Source organism: Bos indicus, chromosome 12 (assembly GCF_029378745.1).
Source record: "Bos indicus isolate NIAB-ARS_2022 breed Sahiwal x Tharparkar chromosome 12, NIAB-ARS_B.indTharparkar_mat_pri_1.0, whole genome shotgun sequence".
NCBI lineage: Eukaryota > Metazoa > Chordata > Mammalia > Artiodactyla > Bovidae > Bos > Bos indicus.
In genome coordinates this window covers 29,786,561-29,801,627 of record NC_091771.1, presented here as the reverse complement: position 1 = coordinate 29,801,627, position 15,067 = coordinate 29,786,561, and the positions used below count along the sequence as shown (strand labels likewise).

Sequence of the window (15,067 nt, the reverse complement as noted above, 5' to 3'; positions counted from 1 at the left end):
ACAGAGTCTGAAAGACTGTTCTGTACATCTGTGTCTCTTTTGCTGTCTCGCATACAGGGTTATCATTACCATCTTTCTAAATTCAATATATATGTGTTAGTATATCCATTTCTAATTGCTGGTTGGACCTCTCTCCCTGGATATCTTAACAGGAGCTACAATTCAATATGCCCCCAGTGGAATGATTTATCTTAAATTGCGGGTCATTTTTCCTTTCTGTTTTCCTGATAGCCTCTTCCCATTCTTGTCATCCAGAATACTGGTCCCATCTCCCCCCAGCCTCCAGAGTCATGGAAGTCTGTTACCAACCCCCCTCCACAACTCCATTCCCACTGCTGTCTTGGTTCAGGCCTCAGCAGTTCTCTTCAAGACTCCTGCAAACTGTCCCCATCCCTCCCAATCTCTCTCCTTCATGCTGCAGAGAGAATGGTTCTTCTTCATAGGCTTGTTGAGATGGCTTTCCGTTTCCTTGAAGATGAAATCCAGCCTCCTAAACATGACATACACTACATACACAGGGGTCAGGAGCTGACACCCATTGTTTTATTTGCTCTATCTTTTCCTGGAAGCCACTGTCCCTCTAGTCTGCCAAGAAAACTAATACTTATCTTTTTGGTGACTTCTCCTTTGAGAAGCACCTCCCTACCCTGACTAGCCACAGTCAAGTGCTTCCTCTCTGTTTAATGCCAGGGCTCCAACAGACTTGACACTTATCAGAGTATTAAAATTATTGGCTCCCCTGTCAGCCCCCTGTTTTGTGTTAATGATCCCAACATCTAGCTCAATGTCTGGTATAGGTCATGCACTTAACAAGAGTAGATCAAAGTGAGAGAAGGATGAAGAAATGAAACAGTGTTTCATACCACCATGCCACCATTCGTTGTCCAGCTGTTCAGTCGTTAAGCTGTGTCCAGCTCTTTGCGATTCAAAGACAATTTGTTCTTTCAATTTGGCTTTTTGGAAGAAGCAGAAATCCCCTCAAGGTGAGTCAAGCCAAGGGGCTTTGTGGTGGGGACACATATGCAATGACTGGGAATCTCATGGAAATCTTAGAAGGGGAAGCTGTCTCTAAACTGGGCCTTCATGAAGCAGAGTCGGGAGTGGCTTGGACTCAGAGGAGTCCTTGGGAGCCAAGGAGCAATAGCGCAAAAGCTCTACTCTGGAGCCTCCCTGCTCATATACCTCGGCTCACTCCACTTGTCTGTGCTTTTGTCTGTCCTGCCTCTATTTTCTGAACATTTTCCCCATCATTTCCTGAACGCTTTTCAAAAGTCCTATTTAAACACTGAGAGAGAGACTCACACTGACCAGCTCATCCTTTCAACAGTCCTTAGGTTGATGGACATCTTTTACTCTTCATCTAATCAGCTGCGTGCAAGAGTGTCAAGGGTATTTGATCAGCATTTTGTAGGATAGAACAAGGCAGGATCAGCCTTAATAACAACAATAATAGCTAACCTGTCTGGAGTACCTACTGTGTGCCTTACACAGCTCTAAATACTTGGCATACATTATAACATTTACTTTACTTTTTACCCTATGAGGTGGGCACAACTTTTTCAGTTGGGGAAATTAAATATTATAAGTCGTGGAGCTATTTCTCTATGCTCCACCACCCCGAGAAAGGTTGTGTCTGCAATGCTTCCATATCCTAACCTCGTCTATCCTCTTCAGCCCCTCACCCTGCAGAGATTTATGCTCTCATTTTAGTTATCCAAAGAGCTTTGTTTAAATGTTTCATGGTCCAAACAAAACCATCCCTACTCTTTCTCCCCTCCCCCACTTACCCAAATCCTGCCCCACTCACTTCACCCCCAGGTCCCTGCCCTTCTCTTCACCTGACCCCAGAAAGTCTCATTTGTTGGGTAAGGCCTGCCGTTATTAGAGGGGTCTTTCCTCCAGAACAGGTTTTATGTTCTTCTGGTCACAATAGAATAAAATTTCAAGGCATTAAGAGTGAGAGATTCTTCAAAGGGTTTCACAGTCTCTGAAGATTCAATTCCTACATGCAGCTTCCAGGATGCCAAAAGGGGGCCCTCTTAATCATCCAGTAATCCTCAACCCTGATGAGGACCCATGGTCTTCCTACATCTGGGCCTCTGAGCCTACATCTGGGCCTCTGAGGGGATAGCCATTCTACCTTTTTGTTCCTTTTCCCAGAGCCCAAATACAAGCCCAATTAATTGAAGTTTAGTTCAGTTCAGCTCAGTCACTCAGTTGTGTTCAACTCTCTGCGACCCCATGGATTGCAGCAAGCCAGGCCTCCCTGTCCATCACCAACTCCCAGAGTTTACTCAAACTCATGTCCATTGAGCCAGTGATGCCATCCAACCATCTCATCCTCTGTCTTCCCCTTCTTCTCCCACCTTCAATCTTTCCCAGCATCAGGGTCTTTTCAAATGAGTCAGTTCCTCACATCAGGTGGCCAAAGTATTAGAGTTTCAACTTCAACATCAGTCCTTCCAATGAACATTCAGGATTGATTTCCTTTAGGATGGACTAGTTGGATCTCCTTCTAGTCCAAGAGACTCTCAAGAGTCTTCTCCAACCCCATAGTTCAAAAGCATCAATTCTTCAGTGCTCAGCTTTATAGTCCAACTCTCACCTCCATACATGACTACTAGAAAAACCATAGCTTTGACTAGATGGACTTGTTGGCAAAGAAATACCTCTGCTTTGTAAAAAGCTGTCTAGGTTGGTCATAACTTTTCTTCCAAGGAGCAAATGTCTTTTAATGTCATGGCTGCAGTCACCATCTGCAATGATTTTGGAACCCCCCCAAAATAAAGTCTGTCACTGTTTCCACTGTTTCCCCATCTATTTGCTATGAATTGTTTGGACTGGATGCCATGATCTTAGTTTTCTGAATGTTGAGTTTTAAGCCAACTTTTTCACTCTCCTCTTTCACTTTCATCAAGAGGCTCTTTAGTTCTTCTTCACTTTCTGCCATAAGGGTGGAGTCATCTGCATATCTGAGGTTATTGATATTTCTCCCAGAAATCTTGACTCTATCTTGAGATTACAAACTTCTTCTGCCTTATTTGGCAACCAAAGTGATGAGTTTCTCCCTAACCTCTATATTAAAAAAAAAAATCCAATAAACAAGATCTTTAAATCAAGGAAATTTAAGCAAGAGTCTAGAAAGTGCTACTCCCAGTGCTACTCTACAAATACAGAAGGGAAAAGTAGTTTTTTTTTTTTTTTAATTTCAAATCTGTTATTGCTTTTGTTTCCCTAAGATGGAAACATGGAAAAAGCAGCCATCCCAGGCATCTTTGGGGCTTTCCTGAGCAGCCCCAAAACAGTGTTGTCAAATTAATAGCAATTAGAATCATTGCTTAAACAACTTGTCATTTATATCTAATTACCATGCGCTACAATAAAAATTATGACAGATTCATTTTGTTGTAAGCTTTATTTAATTACAATCATTAACTTCCATGTTTTTGTCTTAGGTTACTGTTTACTTGTTATATATATTGCCTGTTCAGAACTGAAAACATTTAAGAAACTAGTAGCTCTAGGGCTGTATTGGGGTCTCTCTCTTTCTTAAAGTAGAGTGGTAAAGGCTTGCTGCTTCTGTCTTGGTCAATTTGTAAGAGTCCTGTGGGATGCAGCCCTTAGCATGCAGCAATTGCTGTTGGCCAATACTCTGCAGCCCAGTACCCTTAGTGGCCCTGCTCAACCATTGGTTGGTGCCACAGTGGCCCCTCCCACGAGAGACCAACTGTCAGAGAACAACCATTAGTGGCCCTGCTCAGTCACTGGTCAGTACCACAGTGGGCCCCTCCCACAAGCAACTGTCAGTGAACAACCATTAGTGGCCTGTTCAGTCAACTGTAGGCAAAGTGGTTGTCCTCAGGCGAAGAGTGAGATTAGAGATGGATCCTGGCTTCTCCTGGGGCTCACCCTGCCTAGGGCGTGGGTGGCCTAGGAAACAGGCCGAAGGTGGTGTTCTGCAGGGCTCCAGAGTCCTCACCAAGGCCGCCCACTGGCCAGGCCCAGGCCCTGAGGTGGCAGTGAACCTGTCCCCCATCCCTGCCTCTGCCCCCTCATGGAAACCACTGTCTGCACAGAATGCGGTCTGTGGGATTGACCCCTGCCTCTGGGCAGCCTGAGGAGCCTGTGAGAGGGCTGTGTCCCGGGTGTCTCCCTCCTTCATGGACGCCGTTTGGTCAGGGTCTGGGGACGTGGCCCTGAGGGAGCCGCCAGCTGAGATCTGCCTCCTCTCAAGCCAGGACGAGACCTCAGAGAATGAAAGTCGTGCCTGTCATGCCTGAGGGCCTGGTCGTTTCTCCTCAGAACCAGGAATAACACTTGTTTTAGTGCAGATTTACAAGAACATCATTACCTGACCAAGACTTGACCTCAGGAAAGGCTCCATGACACCAAGGAGTTTAGACACCTCATCATGCCCCTCCCTCCCCCTTCCTAGAAAAGGGTTCTGCTGAGAGCTTTTGGGAAGTCTGGGGTTTAGGAGCTGAGCCACCTGTCTCCTTGGGGGCCCTACACGATTTAAATCTTCCTCTGCACCAAAAGCAGACATTTCAGTATCTTTTGGCCCCACTGGGCCATGGGGCACAGAGGCTTGTGTTTCAGTAACACATGAAGGCAGAGACCCTGCCTCCACCCTCTAGTCCTTTCCCCACTCTGGGTCCTCCTCTAAGAATGTGGCTTCTCAAAAGGGAAGGAGACCCAGGGTGACCGGGCAGCACGGGTGGAGTGGGACCCAGTTTCCTGACCAGACTCGGACTGACGGGCCTGTGTCTGGGGATGGGATCAGACCAGCATCCTGACCGAAGCCGCCATCCTGGGGGAGCCAGTCACACTTTGGGCTCAGACCTGCCTCGCAGAACCTCGGCCTTCAGGGGAACAGGGCCTGCAGAATGCAGATGCCCCGTCCTGGTTGCTACGGGCCTGGCTCACTGTGCAGAGGATGCGCAGCTACTCGGTGGGAACTGAGGACCCAGCCCGGTGGAGGATGCCGCCTCCCCACGCGGATCTGGAGGGGAGCCTGCAGGCGGAAAAGGTGAGGGAGGGGCGAGCGGATGGCCTTGGTAGGCCAGGCGGGCTGTGGGGCAGGGCTGGGGACGGGGCTGGAATCCCCTAGGGCCCGTGGCCAGTGACCCTGTTTAAAGTTGGGGTCCATATGGGGGATGCTGTGGCTTCCTCCCAGGGAAGACCCATCCGGACCTGCCCCCTGTTCACTGGGCCTTAGCTGGCCCTCGGGGTGGGCACACACCTCAGGGAGCTTCACTATAACCGGTTGGGGTCAGCCTCTCCATGTCTCTTGCCCTGCCTTTCAGTGTCTATCAACGTTTTCCTTCTTAGGTCCAATTCCTTTCCAGTCTCGTTCTTTGCCTTCCACGGTCACAATTGCCTCCCTGGATTCATGCTAATATGTTAAGAGTATGAATAAATTCCATTTAATCCATTTCATTTGAGTTTAATTTGGCAAATATTTATGGAGCAATAGCACATACCCAGCCCTAGAGAAAAACTCCAATTTAAACAAAATACAGCCCCTCAAGACTTTACACACCCAGCACGGTTTTTCCTCAAAGGAAAAATGAGATTTTTAAAATTTTAATAATAATTTATTTATGTTAATGTTCTCTGGAAATCTAACAAGCACAGGAAATCAATGATTTCATGATTACTGTTGTTTAGGATGAAGCTAAAGAAGGTAGTATGTACAAGTCTATTTAAAGAAAAATATTAAAAGAAATGACAAGAATCTGTGCAGGTGATGCACTCATGACTAATTGTTAGGAAACAGAAGCTCAATAATAGAGAAAGATGTGTATCCAAAGGTATGTACCCCATCCAAAGGGAGGGGAAAATTACTTATGGCTTTGGGGATAAGGAAGGCGTCAAGGAGGAAGTGTCATATGAGATGGGCCTTCAAGGATCTCTCAGAGTTTTTCTAAGATTATATGAAGTGGAGGCCACCCCACATAGAGGAAACTGCACACTAAGCCACACAAGTGATTAAAGTAAACAGGGTGTGAAGAGCAGGAATGGGATGAATGCTGGACAGTGAGGTTGGAAATAGATGATGAGGAGTTAAAAATTAGGGACTTCCCTGGCAATCCAGTTGTCAAGACTTTGAACTCTCACTGCCAAGGACCTGAGTTCAATACCTGGTTGGGGAACTAAGATCCCCTAAGCTGGGTGTTGGGAAAAAAATTCAGTTTTGTTCTTTTTGCTGTTATGACCTATGTAGGTAATATATCAAAAGAAGCTTTCCTCAGAGTGTGGATCGTCATAGTGAGGGGAAGAGTAGTTGATGGGTTAGGAGGCTGATTTGTTGGAATATGGCTGGCATCTGAAACAACGACAGATAGTAATATCAGAGAGCATCTTCTGAATAAGCACAATTCGTGCATTGTGAAACTTTTGTTACCTAAGTGTACACTGAGTCATGATGTCAAATGGATCAGAAAAGTCTGAAACGAGCTGACCCCGTGTGATTAGACTTCCCCATGTGATGTCACCTGTAGTGCAGGAGACACAGGAGACTTGGGCTCGATCCTTGGGTCAGGAAGATCTCCCAGAGGAGGAAAATGGCAACCACTCCAGTATTCTTGCCTGAAAAACCCCGTGGACAGAGGAGCCTGATGGGTTATGAGTCCAAAGGGTGACAAAGAGTCGGACATGACTGAGCGACTAAGCATGCAGGCTTGAGAAGACTCTCAGCTTGTGAGGACCTTCACGAACAGTCTATCCGAAGGGTGACAAAGAGTTGGACATGACTGAGCGACTAAGCATGCAGGCTTGAGAAGACTTTCAGCTTGTGAGGACCTTCACTAGAGTCGGACATGACTGAGCGACTAAGCATGCAGGCTTGAGAAGACTTTCAGCTTGTGAGGACCTTCACTAGAGTCGGACATGACTGAGCGACTAAGCACGCAGGCTTGAGAAGACTCTCAGCTTGTGAGGACCTTCACGAACAGTCTGTTTCTGGTCACCTCTCAAGTCTGCTCAGCCACGAAGGTTCCACTCTCACCTTCACTTTGCCTACCAAACCCTTTCTCAGTCTTCCAGGCTTCTGTGAGGAAGTCTCAGGCGTTGTCAGAGGTTGTGGGACATTTCCTGGTTAAGGGTGAGTTTTTCACTGACTGCAGCCAGCTGGGTTGATGCTCCTTTGCTGACTGGAATAGCCAGCTTGGAGCCTGCAGTGACCCAGGCCATACTACTTGTGGCCAGGCAGCTGCCTCTGAGGCCTGAGGCTCCCTGTCGCTGTCTGGGAATAGTGACAGGTTCTGGAGCTCCTGGCAGGAAGTCTGTGTGGGCTGGTGCAGAGTCCAGGCTATGCAGGAGCATGTGGGATGCTGCCACTTCAAAGTAAGAGGCATGGCTTCAATGACACATATTTAAATGAGTTGTGGGAAAACAGGCACCCAGCAGCTATTTTTAATTTGTGTTAAAACTAAAAGAACCAGAGCTGCTCATAGAGTACTGGCTTTGGATACAGGAGATGAAGACTTTTTCAGCTCTACCATGGACTTCCTTGGTGAACTGTCTTCTCCCATCCTCAGCTTCCCCACAGTAAGGATAACGGGTGACTGTTGGGGTTCCAAGACCCTTTCCGGCTCCGTCCTTCTCTGTCTCTTTCTCCATCGCCTTGTTCTTGGTACAGCTTTGTTGCTTGTTCTTATGTTCTCATCTCTCCCTCCAATGCTCGTGGCCAACAGAGCAAATCCATCCTGGCTTTTCCTGCTGAGAGCCTCAGAATCCTTCTCAACACAGTACTCGACCACTGCAGCTGATCTGCTCTGTGAGCACGTGCAAGGTCAGCTTCGCCACTCTGGTTTGCTAAGGCTGGCAGAAGCATTTCTCCTCTCTCTATTTTTTAACCACTAAGAGGCCATAGAATCTACCCAAGCAGCTGGAAAAGCAGTGAGGTATTCATTTTAGATTAATTTACAGAAGCAAACTGGGAAATGCTTGGGCTGCTCCTTGCAACAAATTTGGATCTCTTAAAAGCTTGATTAAGCTGTAGAATATCCCCGTGGTAGGAAGTCTTTAATACTCACTGAAGGAAGGAGGAGGTTTGACTCTTCAAATGGCACCATACTTTTAGCCTTATAACGTATAATACCTCCAAGTAAAGTAAAAGTAACCAAGTAAAGAGGAATTCGAAGTTCATTTTTACAGGACCAGCCACTTGGGTTGAAACAATTCACTCTGGTTTTTAGACTCTGTGGAGAAGAGACATGAGTGACGGTGGCCATTAGAGGTCTGGAAGTCCACGCCCCTCCCGTCTACCCATCTGCCCGTGTTCTCTCGGGAGCTGGCCAGGGACCCCGGGCAGAGGCGGGCAACAGAAAAGAAAGCCAGTACCAGGCCCTGGTGCCAGCGTTTGCTCTGAAAGTTAATCGACCTCCCTGTGCCTTAGCTTCCTGATCTGTAAAATGCGGACTCTACTAGTATCTCCCTCACAGAGTTGTTACGAGGATGAATGGAAAGCATGCATGTAAAGTACCCAGCAACGGGCACGTAATAAGCTCAACGAAGGTTAGATGTTAGTGGCAGTGCTGCCTAAGGCTACATTAATTGAAGTGGAAGCCACTTTCTAATCTTCCTGCTCCTTTTTGTAATTGTTCAGTTGTTCAGCTGTGTCCGACTCTTTGCGACCCCATGGACGGCAGCAAGCCAGGCTTCCCTGTCCCCCACTGTCTCCTGGAGTTTGCTCTAACTCTTGTCCACTGAGTGGAGTGGTGCTGTCCAACCAACTCATCCTCTGTCACCTCCTTCTCCTCCTGCCCTCAATCTTTCCCAGCATCAGGGCCTGTTCCAGTGAGTCGGCTCTTCACATCAGGTGGCCAAAATATTGGCGCTCCAGCTTCATCAGTCCTTCCATGAATATTCAGGGTTGATTTCCTGCTCCTTAAATGGCTAAAAAGACAGTCTTTTTTTTAAGCCTCGGTTTATTGTGGATTTTAAAGTTTCTGGCAGAATCACACAGGCCTTTTTTTTTTTTTTTAACTCTTCTTCCCGTGGTTATGATCTTGTGTTACACAAGAAAAAGGCTGCTTTCACAATGTAGGCTCCCTGGAGAATGCCCTATAGCCCCACTGTTTCCTCTTCCTTAGGACCTTCTACCATGGGAGCCCCTAAATTTCAACCTGGAAAACTCCTCAAATCTTCTGCAATTACCATCTCCTTTAGAATCTTAAGACTACAGGATTGTAACTGTCTGTTTTCTGAAGCTATAGAGACAGCAACTCAAGGAACAGATTTTCAAAAGGATACTTTATTCGATTAATTAGTCAATTCCCTTGTCGTAGATGTGAAATTACCCCTAAACCATCCAGACTGAGGAGACTCTACAGTGAGAAGCAATGAGCTGCTGGGGTGGAACAGTAGGAGTGCTGATTTGCATTGCAAATAAGCAACCAGCAGGCAAACGAGTCCTTATGGGAAAGCCACTGTTACCATAAAAACTGCTTGCTTTGGGGAGACTGCAGCGTAAGGACAAACAGAATCAGAGCTCCATGAATCCTCCCCAATACAGGATCTTAGAGAATTACCCAGGTAGCTCTCTCCGAAATTGCATATGGACACACCAAAATGCATTGCTGGGCAATAGATAATATGTTTAAAACGAGACTCCACAATTATGGACTGAGTTATTTATGGTTGTCACTATAACTATGATAGTTTGGAAATAAAATAGTCCGGCTTTTCTCTGTTTTTATTTGTAGGAAAACAAGTCATTCAAGCTTTTTAGTGATACAATGTGACTGGCTGTCGATGGCAGTTACAAATTTTCAAGCCCTGCCAAGCACAGGAGTACCCAGAAGGGACATATGTTTTCTCTGCTTTGTGTTCCAAATCTGCCTTAAAAACATGCAATTAAGTGAAGGCCTGATTTATATTTTCAAGGAAAAACACAATAATGGCTCTGTTTTGTAGCTGTATTTCTACTGCTGCCTTTTCAAAAGAAATTGGCTAATGATCACTGGGTCTTTGCTCTCAGTCATGACATATGAAAATTTGATGAGGTCTGTGAGATTTAAGAACTGACTTCTTAAATGCATTGGAAATTCAGTGAACATCGTTTGGTACTGCCACCCTGGAAAATCTTCTGAGGTTAGAGTGTTCACTCACTTCCTTATTTTTGTGGACAGTGGAAGAAGGGAGGCAAGAAGCAGGTGTATTTGTAACCAGGAAGCAAAGATGGAATGGAATGACCAGGATAACAAAGAGCAAACCTTGGAAGGTACCAGAGTCTGTAGGTGTGTCAGGAGAGTAAGCAGGAGGCAGGGTGAGTAGGACATTTGGGGAGATGGAGGGATGGCTCTGGGGAGAAGTTATGAAGGGGGAAAGCAAGGCTTTTCAGTCACATTTTATACTTAATTGAAAATTGCTGTAAAACCTTTTATAAATTATATAGTCACCAGCTTTGATTTCACACCCTTCTTTACTATTACTAATGATGGCATTCACTTTATTTTCTCAGAAGGATTTCTAGTAAATGTAAGATGAGAAGATGAATTAGTCTCTCTCTGGATTGGAGAGCCCCCTCCTGGGAAGGAGGCAATTTTTTGTTATTTGTTCCTTTTCAGTAATGGAGGCAGAAAAAGACGAAAGGCCAATTTCACATAATAAGGTGGTTAGTGGACAGATCATGATTATGGTATAGATTTCAGGAAATTTTGAAGCTAAGGAGAAAAATTATCCAGGAGCACTAGAAAGACAGAAGTTATGCAGTAAGGATAACAATAGCAATATGTTCTGATTGCTATGTACAAATCCAGAGCCACCACTTTCTAGGAATATGTTTTTAAGATTATAAATTTGAGAATAAGTGTCTTATGTAACACATAGACTCATAAAGTATATTGTATCTTAAATATAATTGTAAAGGCTTAGAGAATACAATATGAAATTTTTAAATAATATAATGTTTTTCCCATAATAGTCCAACCTTATGGGGAATAATTTTCAAATCTTTAAAAATTGTTTCACACAAAAGACACATGTACCCCAATGTTCATCACAGCACTATTTTCAATAGCTAGGACATGGAAGCAACCTAGATGTCTATCAACAGATGAATGTATAAATAAGCTGTGGTACATATATACAATGGAATATTACTCAGCCATAAAAAGGAACACATTCAAGTTAGTGCTAGTGAGGTAGATGAACCTAGAGCCTATTATGCAGAGTGAAGGAAGGCAGAAAGAGAAAGACTAACATTGTATATTAATACATATATATGGGATCTGGAAAGATGGTACTGATGAATCTATCTGCAGGGCAGCAATGGAGATGCAGACATAGAAAACAGACTTGTGGACACAGGTAGGGAAGGAGAGGGTGGGATGAATTGAGAGTAGCATTGAAACATATACATGACCATATGTAAAATTACATCACCAGTGGAGATTGCTGTATGATGCAGGGAGCTCATATCCAGTGCTCTGTAACAACCTAGATGGGCGAGATGGGGTGAGAGATGGGAGGGGGGTTCAAGAGGGAGGGGATATAGATATACCTATGGCTGATTCAAGTTGATATATGGCAGAAACCAAAACAATATTGTAAAGCAATTTTCCTCCAATTAAAGATAAACACATTTAAAAAAATTGGCCCTCTGGGAGTCCCATCTGGGGTGGAAGATTAGAAGTCACATGCTCTTAGAGGGCACTATCTTCTTGTTTGGTCTTGTGTATGAGCCTGGTACACTCACTGCTTTTGTGGATGCTGGAGAAGGCTTAGTCTAAGCAAGCGATGAATTAATTCAGGGTAGTATCTTTTATTGGGGAGGAGAAATAGCCCCTCAGTTTGATGGAATCATCCTTTACATGTATTTGAATACTGTTAGGGTCTTTCTCTTGGTCAGTTTTTTTAAACATTACCTCCCAGGTTCCGGCCTTGCCAGAAGAGCCTTACAGGGAAATTTTAAGTGGAAACTACAGCTGGAGTGTTTTCCCATTCTAGCGCTAGGGTTTCCAATTTTGTTCCTCAGTGAAAGCAAGTTCAAAAGTAATTATTGAGTCATTTAAGACAGAATTTGGCAGGTGTTTCAATTTTACAAGATGGTGGGTCTCCCTGTAGCTTTGGTGTCAGCCTGAGTTTTAGGGTAAAGGCCACCACCCTGGAAACTTGAGGTGATCACAGAAATTTCAGAAGATGATCCTATCAAGGAAATGCTGATTTTCTGCTTTGCTATCTTCCTCTGGCCTCGTGAGACAGTGCAAGAACATCAGAGCTTAGTTTGGCTCTATCCACTATGACAATTTATTCATTCTTTATAAGCCAGAAGTTTAACCATTTTTATTTATAAAGGCCAAACTCTTTGTGAACCTATGGACTGTAGCCCACCAGCCTCCTCTCTCCATGGAATTCTCCAGGCAAAATATTGGAGTGGGTTTCCATTCCCTTCTCCAGAGGATCTTCCCAACCCAGGGATCAAACCCAGGTCTCCTGCATTGCAGGCAGCTTCTTTACTGTCTGAGCCACCAGGAAAACCCCAGGCAAACTGTTGAGATAATAGTTATAAGACTGGAGGGTGAGATAGAGGCATTCTCTGGGAGTCTGTTTATTGAACTAAGGATGGCCTACTTAAGGTTAATGAAATTCTCTAACACCAAGAGTACCAAGAGTCTCTGGCAATAGCTTCAGAGAATTTACCCCAGAAAAAGGGGTCAGTTCCCCCAGGGTCTCCTCCTGGTTCAGCCTAGATGAGATGGGCCGGGGAGCAGAGGATGTGACACAAGGCAGTTCTGATGCGCTAGGCTCCTGAGAAGGAAAAGAGCATCTTTGGAATATGATCTGGCAAAATATTTTCAGTCTTTCTTTTCTGGTATTAGTCCAGTTCCTGATCTTTTCTCTCCCAAGTCAATGCCTGTCCTCTTCTTTCCTTCCACCACCTTGCCACCTCTTCCTTCCAGCCCATTTGGGCCAAGCCTGCCCCATAGCTAGGGGCTGGGGAATCAGCTGAATTGGAGTAGGGACTGGAACAATGAAAGTTGGAATAGCCTATGTGTTACTCACAGGCTCAGCTACCCATTGGCCTCCCATAGAGCGAGGAATCGTGGGTTTCCAGAAATTGCATTTTATGGGCATTCTTATTCGCATTATATGTTTTCAACTTATTTTCTTTTTGTTTTGGTGAGATAGAACATCAAGTGACTCCTGAAGAGCTACAGCACTTAAATGCACTGTTTCAGGTAGGAACTGAGTAGGTGAGCTTTCTGATTCTCTTTTTGATGGTTTATTTTTCAGTGAAAAGTACAATCCTTTTAATTCCTATAAAATAGCATTGAAGAATAAATTCTCTGTAATTGTCACTTCTTAATGGAATTAGAAACAAATTGTGAATGCATCAGAGAAGTGAAAAAAAGGGATAGCATGTTCGAAATTGACAGAGTTCAAGGCAGGTCCAATTAGACGTTCCATTCTTTGGACTCTTGCTCCCAGACTAAACAAAATGCAACTTGTTCATAGCTAATTATTCTTTTTCCCTCCTAGGAGTATGAGAAGAGAGGAAGACAGCTGCTGGATATGGAAACTTTCAAATGCATAATGAAGCAGAGCATGAGGTCACAGAAGAAAGTAAATGGGTTTTATAAATGTTGGATCATTGAAACCACAGTTAAAACTTCAACTGTAGGAACCAATTAGGCTTGATGATCTATCTGCACAATCGCTCTCAGCTCTGAACTGTGATTTCTGCTACGATCCAGCTGACTTACTGAACAGTTTATATGGGAAAATATTTCTAAATTACTTAGTATGCTAGGCCAACAAGACACTTAGAGACTTTTCTGGAAAAGGAGAAAAAGGCTCTTACTAGATCACTGGTTCTTTGTATATATGTGCTCAGTTGCTTCAGTCGTTTGACTCCTTGTGACCCGATGGACTGTAACCCGCCACACTCCTCTGTCAATGGGATTTTCTAGGCCAGAATACTGGAGTGGGTTGCCATTTCCTCCTCCAGGGGATCTTCCCAACCCAGGGATCAAACTTGAGTCTCCTGCATCTCCTGCATTGGTAGGCGGATTCTTTACCAATGAGCCATCAGGAATATGGGTTGTTCCCAAAGAGTTTGGGCATTTTTCCCACCCCCAAACTGCTGGAATTAGGATTTTAAATATTCTCTCTGCCATCTTAGTTGCCTGGTTTTGGGCCCAGAGTATGAAATCTTATTGAATATTTTGGTCTGTTCAGGCTATAAAAATGCCATAAAAAGAGTGGCTTATAAATGACAAGCCTTTATTTCTCACAGTTCTGGAGGCTGGAACAAGGTCAAGGTGCCCAAAGTCTCTGGTGAAGGTTCTCTTTAAGGTTGCAGACTTCTCATTGGATCCTCCCAGGGAAGAAGGGGCAAGGGAGCTCTCTGGGGTCTCTTGCATAAGATCCAAATCCTATTCTTGAGAGCTCCATGTTCATGCCCCAAGCATTAACCTCCCAAAGGTCCCACCTCCTAATACCATCTCACTGGGCATTAGGGTTTCAACATATGAACTGGAGTGGGACACAAACATTCAAACCATAGCAATGAATAGGCTATATTCATAAGATAAAATACAGGCTATGTCAAGAGAGGCTGCTTACACTCTACTTTCTAAGGTTTCCTTGCGTCTTAAACTGTAAAAAAAAAAAAAAAAAAATTCAAGGTAAAGTTCTACAGTCTTGTCCCTGGAGTTTGAACAAAACCCCACCATTGTCAAACTGTAAGTGGATGAGGTCCCCAACACCCCTTCTACGTTACAAAGTGTCCAGTTTTGATGGCTACAGTAGAAGTTTAAGTGTGCTTAGAGTTTCATCCGCTGTGAAGTGATCATTAAATAGCACCTGCTGCTGCCGCTAAGTCGCTTCAGTCGTGTCCGACTCTGTGTGACCCCATAGATGGCAGCCACCAGGCTCCCCCATCCCTGGGATTCTCCAGGCAAGAACACTGGAGTGGGTTGCCATTTCCTTCTCCAATGCATGAAAGTGAAAAGTGAAAGGGAAGTCGCTCAGTTGTGTCCGACCCTCAGCAACCCAATGGACTCCAGCCTTCCTGGCTCCTCCATCCATGGGATTTTCCAGGCAAGAGTACTGGAGT

The 15,067-nt window shown here is 44.7% G+C and overlaps 1 long non-coding RNA gene across 1 annotated transcript; it reads left to right on the top strand.

Moving 5' to 3' along the window:
- The first annotated feature begins 3,762 nt into the window (after nucleotides 1-3,762).
- On the top strand, nucleotides 3,763-14,649 carry LOC139186198 (uncharacterized). The gene is made up of 3 exons (XR_011569736.1): nucleotides 3,763-5,029; nucleotides 13,138-13,187; nucleotides 13,489-14,649. It is a non-coding gene; the product is annotated as an uncharacterized lncRNA (long non-coding RNA).
- The last annotated feature ends 418 nt before the right edge of the window (nucleotides 14,650-15,067 follow it).